The sequence below is a fragment of the Synchiropus splendidus genome, chromosome 9 (genome assembly GCF_027744825.2).
Source record: "Synchiropus splendidus isolate RoL2022-P1 chromosome 9, RoL_Sspl_1.0, whole genome shotgun sequence".
In the NCBI taxonomy this organism is placed as follows: Eukaryota; Metazoa; Chordata; class Actinopteri; order Syngnathiformes; family Callionymidae; genus Synchiropus; species Synchiropus splendidus.
In genome coordinates, this window is record NC_071342.1 from 14,208,329 (window position 1) to 14,217,416 (window position 9,088).

Below are 9,088 nucleotides of genomic sequence, written 5' to 3' on the forward strand. Positions count from 1 at the left end.
TGAACCTCCAAACAATTTGAAGTCATCCATTATCTGCGATGTGGGAGAAAACCAGTATCTACCCAACTTTGGGACAAACAAAGGAACCCTGCAAAGACAGGACATAGATGAGGTCCAAGTCAAGGGTTGCCTGAAGCCTGATTTGGACCTCATCGATGTGAGGCCGCTGCACTTCAACACCATGCTGTCTGATGAGATGTTAAAGCTTTGCAGAAGTATTACTACTGGGTAACACAAAGGAAGAGTATGGTGAAAATACAACTAGAAGAACAAACAATTTTATGAAATGTTGAGAAAACTCAACAAAATCTATAGCATCATGTTGCCCTAAATCTGTCCCGAAAACGTTGTTGAGAAATATGGTCAAGTGTTGATGCAGATATTTGGCATGTTTTTGTCGTTTCAGCATAAACAAGGAGACGACCCTACTGCAGCTGCTAGTGACTTAAGACGGCTACTTGCCCTGTCAGCAAACTGTAAAAGCTGTAAAATCACTTTCAATGATGTACCAATTGTTAAATGATGATCTCTATGGAGAGAACATGCAGCACCATACAGGTGTCTCCATATTTCTTATTTTTGATTTTCTGGTTTTTTATAATTGTAAAAGGCACTACCTGTGGTGCAGGTACTGTATGCGCAGAACAGTTAAACAGCCTTTAGCTCCAAAAAAAAAATGATATCGTAACAGGAGAAATGTCACATTGAAAGACTGCAGGCAGGTGGAGTCTGTACCATCTACACAGGGCAAGAGGCAAGGGACACCCAGGACAGGTCGCCATTTCATCACAGGACAGGTATTGACAGTTGTCTGTCGATACAGACAGTAAAGTATCATCAATTGTATGTTTGTATTCTTATTCTTATTATTAACATTATCATTATTGCATTATTATCACCTTTACCTCTGTATACTATTGAACAATGGGAAACCAGAGTGCTGGAAGAAATTCACTCGGAAATACCACACAGAAAAGTGCCAAACAATGAGTTGAACCAACAACTGTCTTCCAGAGAGCACTGTAATGGTTAAAACCAAAATATAGAGCTTTCATTTAACATGATTCATCTCTCAATACATTTTCTATGTTACCCTCATTGCTGGACAGTGAAATCAGTCATGGAGCACATGACTAATGTGATGGAAATTATTTTTATTGTTGAGACTAATGGAAAGTTACTGGTGGAGACTGCCTCATTGTTTTTGGTTGTACCGCTTCTCCTTGTTTTCAAAGTTTCTCACTGACGCTCAAGGTTGTTGTTTATCTTCATTGTTGTGGTCTAACCCTCCAGTCCAGTGGATTGAAGTGTATGAGAATTCCTCAGTGAGTGTGTCAACTTCATACTGTGAACTTGAACTTTCTCAGTCTCACTCACTCTCACTCTTTCAATATATATTCGTAAAAACAAAACAATTATCTCTCCAGGCTCTTCATTGTAGCCAGACAAATCCACAGTACTAACCAGTAGTTTGGGCATATTAGAGGAAGGATTTTCCCCTGAAACTTATAGACATGGCTCACCAGCAGGCGTTGGCACAGGAGTTTTGGATGGCAGGTGCTCAATCTAGATTAAAAAGGGCACCTTTTGCAAATATTGTTCATTAAATTCTTCTTATTATTGTGGTTGTTGAATGTGAATACAAAAAAAACAATTTGTTTTGATTTATTCTGGTCAGCTGACAGTTACGAGAGAGCCACTTTTTTAAATAGGAATTTAAGGAAAAGGCTGCTATGCATTGAAAAGTGCAGACGGTTCAGTGGTCTCATCTGTGCACATTCCTGACATCCACCTCTCCCAGCTTTATCTGCCAGAAATCAATGACCAATAATATCCAATGTTCTTGCCAATACGTGCAGTTATTGTTTGTACAATCAACTTTTTAATCACTGTGGGTGTCTTTCAAGAGTCAAGTTCCTAGATAAAGGAGTATTGCGTTCCCAAATGGCGGCACCTATTTAGATAAGCAAAGGCTAGAAAGCGGTGATCTTCATCGCGTGGCTTCCTCTCAGCGAGCAATTGACTTTAACAGTGGAGATGAGGGGTCAAGCTGCTAATACTAGATGAGTAAAGAGGTTTTGGCGACAGGTTGTGAATCATAAAACCGTCAGCAGATGCAAACACGAAGGAAAGGTGAATTTATATCTGCAGCGAGGGAGCTGTTGTGACAGCAGCTGACTGATAGGTTCGCAGCCACAGGACATGATCAGATTACCGCTGCTTTCTTCTCTAATGGCTTGTGTGTCTCAGTCTGCTCCGAAGGAGGGAGGAATCTGGGCGATCAGCAAGGGTTCTCTTATCCTGCCGCACAAAGCCACGTTTTATTACCATTGTCATGGTGCTGATGGGGCAGAGCCCTGCTGCCTCAAAACCCCTCTGTGTTTCAGCCTCTCATCTGGGTCAAACAGTGGCCATAGTGCAGACACAATAGACCACGACTGATGGTATCTCTTTCAGCGCTCAGCAACAGCGTGTATCAGCTGAGGCAGATGGATTTCCAAAACATTAAAGTGCAGCTAATTAGACATGTGCTCATATCAGTGTAGAGGCTAATTGGACACTGCTTGATGGGATTCATGCAGCTCAGTGACAAGTTCCAGTCTGCCAGTTATTATGCAACACTGCTTCCTCCTGTGTTTTTGCAGCCTGCAGTCATTCGAGCCTGCACAGTGGGCGAGATACACACTCAGTGAGATCAGTTTTAAAGGATTTTTTTTTTCTTCTGTGTTTTAATTGTTCTCTAAGAGAGAATATGCAAATGCAAAATTCTATGGAGACAACAGATTTTTGGTGGATTTGAAATCCAGATATGAGTGTGAATTCTTGTTTTCCTGATCATTTTTTGACAAAAAAAAAGTTGTTTAAAGTGAATGGTAATGGCAAATTAGTTACGCATTTTAAACCTGTTCAAATTTAACTTAAAGGAAGATTTAAGCAGCACAACAGTGGCCAATAATGTTACGCTTTCAGCAGGTTTTGGAGCCATTTTAGTGCCCCTGTGATGCTAAAGAATCTTCGGCTTGTTGGCGTGAACAAATGTTAGCAAAGACAACATCTTCCTTAAAATGTTTAAAACAGATACAAAATGTCTGACCAATTGGCCATTAATCGCGAGTTAACTCTTTAGTGTTTGTACTGAGATTAAAATCTTTATCCAGTGAGACCACTAGACAATATAAACTATATAAAATACTTTAGAATATTTAGGCTTGGGCTTTAACATATCTTCAGACTGAAATTAAAAACTGTCTTTCACAAGGAACATTTTTCAGAGCAGCAATTCCAGGAGCCTTACGTTATACAAAATTATGTCATAACCAAAACGTTTATTTTGGTTTATGTGGTTTATTTTTAATTTAAGCTTGTAGAAGCAGAAAAAAATGAGCAACGGAAGTATAGAGTTTGCTCATCTCTGGAGCACTTCCACCTGTTATTTAGACTTATGTGTACAGGTTCATCATAAATTCCACCATTCTGGTGTCAGATATTACAACGTGTTAATTTGAAGATTACATTAACCTGTGTAAAAAGGCACATAAATTTATATAATATTGTGTTTATATAATGCATATTCATATTTCAACTGTCAGCAGATTCTTTGGAATTAATTATCGTTAAATAATCTTGAAAACAGATTTTTTTCACAATATAGAATGAACTATGAGTCTAGTATATACTTATTACTTTGCGTTGGAAGTGTGTTTTTCTAGCAAACCAACTCAAAAACAGAAAAGGTTTAAATTTGGAATAGATGAATAGATCATTTTTTGTGGCGCTTGCCACTTCCCTCAGGATTCACAAAGGGTTTGATGGATTGGACTTCACTTCTAGTTCCAGCACAAAACCCAGGAAAACATCATTTTGTAAAGGGCAGCATACAAGCAAATCATCGAATTAAATCAACTTTCATGTGACAGAAACATCAAACAAGTTTAAGTGTCGCTGTGTTGTAAAAGCTTTGAAAACTCAACGTTGCAAAGCTAAGTCCTTAAGTGTGTCTGTGCTTTTATAAAGTCACATGAGATGAGCTCCTTGCAGAAAGTGTGTACTGACTCAGTGTTTTGGTTATTCTCACATTTATTTAGATGAGCTTTGGAATGTTATAGCCATTCATGTCATTGAACAAAATAACTTCAATGAAACGCTACAAAGATGGATGCCGCCATCACAATGACTTTCATCATGAACGTTGGAGTCTGAAACAATGTGTCCTCTAATGTTTGCCTTTGTTTTTCAATTGTAGGAGGAATTGTTAATCCTTTTTATTGTTTATTGAAACATATTTTTAGTACATAAGATGATCTGTGGCAGAAACCAGAGGCAGGGAACGAACCCCATTTTTGGCCACATCATCAGATTGACCGGTGATATGGTTCACTGGTGACTGCACACTGTGTCATTCCAATTTGTACTTCACTTGAAACATAAAGATATGACAGCGAGAAAATGCTTGAAGCTGCTGGCATGGCATCTGGTTTCCTCGCTGGCCAAATGAATTCTGGTCACTTCCTATATACTTCCTGCCTCTAGATCACTGAACTTATCAAAGACATGAAGCCGTATTTTTTTATGAACATTGTTCGGTGACAGCTAAACTGATGAGATACGGCCGGGAATTGTGGGGAAACTTGAAAATCCTTCCTTGACCATGGCAGTGCAGGCTAAAGAAGACCCAGTCTGCAGTCTTGACCTCACCAGAGCCCACAGCACCGCAGCGCCATCTGTCTACAGCTTATTTTTAATTGGAAATAGGAAAATCTTTTTTAACACTATCATGTCATTTAACGTACCAAAGACTCATTTTTGTTATCCGACTTTACCTAGCAACACATGATTCCAATTCAGATTCCTCATCTCTGTTCTCCACACAGCACGTATTTGGCTCTCCTCAACATATTGTTCAGTTGATATGAGAGGCCACCCCTGGGGTCCGCCTACCGTAAAGACCAAGACTTGCCATGAATGCAAAATCTAAAATGGTCAGCAGATTGGTGCACATAGCTAGGGTCCCAAGTCGCTCTAAGAAATTTGCTGTGTACGTCTGGAGGCCTCCGCCGTTCAGCTTAATAACAAAATACAGCACTGTCAAATGAAGCAGTCGCAATGACATGGGTTTTAAACAAACTGTGGATGTACAATAGCCATTCGTGTCTGGGTGTGGAAGACTGTATCTATTGTCAAACTCAGCAGTGTTGACGTCTTGTCAGACAGACGTGAAGTGGGGAGGGAGTATATCCAGTTATGCAACTATTAACACTCCTAAATTGTTAGCTTTGTTGTATCTTAGGTGTGTAAATGGTTGTTGCTTGGTTTAACAAGAAGCCTGATGTACTGTAGACTGTTTTTCAACCGGCCGTGCGAGGCTGTCAGGTGTGCCGTGGGAAATGAGCCAGTTTCAGCTCATTGTCCAAACATAGAGCTGGTCCACATGATGACAATAAATATGGAACAATCAGAACGTGTTGACGCTCTACCAAGGTGAGGAGATTCCATGGACTCATATTCTTTCTTTACACTATAGATCTATGCTGATGCGTTGATCTGTTCATCCGTCGCAGCAGAGAACTAAATAAATGTGCTCTAAAATGTTAAGAGATGAAGAATCATTGTTTTAATGAAGCGTGTGTTGAAGATTTATCTGGAAAATCCCCAAACTACAATAAAATTATGCAAAAGAGATTGTGATAAAATTGAAACAGCTATTTAAAATAAAGAAATTCAGTGGTATAGTTTCGCCACATTGCCCTTTCTTGTTGCGAATAGCATGGCAAAACAGCCGGGTAAGCTAAATCAGTCTGAACCGGGAAGTGTGAAATCGACTTGGTGGAGTATTAAAGTATTAAATACTACGACATCAGAACTGGAGGTCTGAAGTAGATTGATGATGATAATGATCAATAAACGTGCGAGTTCAATAGGTTAGTGAGGAACTCAGAAACAGACTTGATAAACAAATAAACATCAAGAATATTTGGGGTTGTAAAATTCAAAAGCACACAAGGAGCCGAAATTTAGGCGTGTACTGATCAGCAGACACAGTATCGGATTGGGCGAAACTAAACAACACTAACTTTAGATACACATACAAAATCCTTCGACTTCATTGACACTGCTACAGTTTATAACACAAAAGTGTTCCCCCGGCTCCAACGTAATATACAAACAAAATCACTTAATTTACATCGTCTTCTTATATTTGATGCTTTGGGGTCAATTGGTGATTTTTAAAAACACAGTGGTAGGATGTCACTTGACTTGTACTCTTTTAATGAGTACCGAATTTAAATTTCTTGTGGAACTCCAAAAGCCACGTGGTGACCCTGAGTCATTAGTTTGGCACATATGACTTACATTTTTGACATGACAGCTGAAATATAAATATGTATTCTTAATTTATTTGTTTGTATTTTCAACCCCCATTAACTTGCGCAGGAATGTTCCGTAGATGCGACTTCCACTTCAGCCCTGGACTCCACACTATTGCAGATTCATCCTTGAGCCTCCTTAAATGTAAGCACTAATGTACTTTGGAGTAGAGTGAAAGTAAAAGCACGCCTAGCAGAGATAGTAAACAGGCAAAGTTTGGCTAACTGTGTACTTAAGAACACATTAAGCTTCTCCAGCACTCGTACTAAAGTACATTGTCGTTGCATAAAAGTAATCAGGAAACACATTCGCTGTGAATGAGAGACTTTCATTTGAGGGAAGGACAAGAGGTAGCTGCAGTTACAGTTGCCTAGCAAGGAACATGCTTCATTGTTAACTGCGCCTGTGGCCCTTAAAATGTTTAGTGGAACAGTGTGTTGTGCTTTATGTGTCTTTTCATCACAGAAATGCATGTAAAAGCTTCACGTATGAGAAAAGAAACAAAGCAGGCTAAAAGCCTCCACCCTGCACCGGGGTGGCAGGCTATTTGAAAATGACTCTGCCTGGAGAGGAAAGAGGAAATCCAACTTGTTACTGAGATAATAACTGCAGGGTGAGAGCAGCCCGCTGAGAAAATGATCCCAGCTATAAAACATCATCTTCCAGGTGCAACTCTCCTCCCCTCCTGATGCTGAATCTTTTAACATCTGCTGGGATTTCTAATGAAAGCATCATTTTCATTAGACTGCACACACATGAGCAACTCCCTGGCGGAATCAATGCAACGCCTAAACAATTACCAGCATGCATCATAATAATCTTCCATCCGTCTTTACAAGTGTCCCTCTCATCTTTATTTCATAATGGTGTAGAATAGATTGCAGCAAAGCCGACAACGTCTCAGGAAGATCAAGACAAATCTGTTTTTCTGTATAATATGTTCTTGGAGGTGTCGAGTTTAATTATAATAATAATGTGCGATATTTCATTTTCAGAAGACTGACACATATTGTAATTGGATTTCTGATGCGATCCAATATTTTTATTTTTAGATTTTTTATAATTAACAATAATAACAATAACAACAATAATAATAGGCAGCACATTGGAGCAATGGTTAGCACTGCTGCCTTTCAGCAAGAAGTTTCAGGGTTCTCATGTTTTTCATGTTCTCCCCATGTGTGCGTGGGTTTTCTCCGAGAACTCCGGTTTCCTCCCACAGCCCAAAGACACGCTCACTAGGTTTATTGGACACTCTAAAATTTTCCCCACGTGTGCATGTGTGTGTGAATGGTGTGTACAAGGTGGTACAATGGTGTAACAATATTTAATAAAAAAAAAAAATACAATGCTAAGTTAGACATAGCCTACAGAAAATAAAATATATATTTTTTAGCCAGTCACAATACTACAAAAATAAAAAATAAAAACCTGGATCTGTATTTTTATATATTTTCATAATTGACGCATCTGCATCATCAAGGCCTTCCTGTTCTGACAGCTATAATTTGGAGATTATGTGGTAATAAATTATAAATATTATAAATATCAATCTAAATAAATGTGAAATACCATCACATTGACATTGTTTCACCTGATACCATGTATTTAGCCTCATTTATTCCCAGGATTATCTACAAATTGTGACACAAAATCAAATCAAGAGTGTGCAGATGGAGCAACATATTGTAAAATTCCAAAATTAAGATTAAGTTCATTACAATAATCAGATCTTTTTCTTTGCAGTGGGCAAAAATAAAGTCACCAAGCTATTATCTCATACTTTCCAGAACCCAAATGCTCCATGGTTGTGAACTGCTCTGCAATCTCTCACATTCTTTCTTTTTTTTACACTCTGAAGTTGTCACAAAAGGAAAAAGCTGTTGAGAATCACATTAGCACTGGTTCGGTGTGAGGGATGACAGCGTGACAGTGAGTCTGCATGCATAATGCCAGCCCTGAACTGAGGTTGTTTGCAACAACCATCAATCTTCTCATGTTACAGAAGCCATGCTGTGAAGATGCTGTGGCGCTCCTACTTACTGGAAGAGTCAGCGTTTTGCATCCATCCTTGGGAGGTGAAGTACCTCCTATGTGTGTATGAAATAAGGAGACCTCATTGTCAAAGTAACAAATGTCCATAAACACACTTTAAAGTTCATCAAACATCTTTATTGAAGCAGAATGGTTCAGGTTAAGGATGCGTGCGGAACAGTACCATCTAGTGGAGAAGGTTAAATCTCTTGGGCACAAAAAGAGTGAGGGATAAATGTGCCATTTTATTTAGCATTAATCGCATGGATGATCAGTCAGTCATATATTTTGATGGTGAATAAAATATAGTTGGCCCCAGATACCCAGACAAGCAAAATTAAAATCCCAACTGCAGTTTTTAGCACAGCCAGCATGGCTGTGTAACAAGGCCTTTAATACATGCCAGTGACCAATGTGTTCAAAGGGAAGGGCATTCGGGAACTTGGCAGTGCTGACTGTGACAGGAGGCACAGGCCTAATCCAGCCAGAAAATGACACCACAGGAGACGGCCGAGACTTTGTCCCTGAACGATTCATCATGTGATTCGAGTCAGAGGCATCTTTACAGACGTGATGTCTTCTGCTTGTTACTTAGTCGCTCCTGTTTGGGATTTGGAGAAGAAATGACATGCCAGTTCTATTAATATTTTCATTTGATATGAAGATTCTTTTAGTTTCTAACTAAATA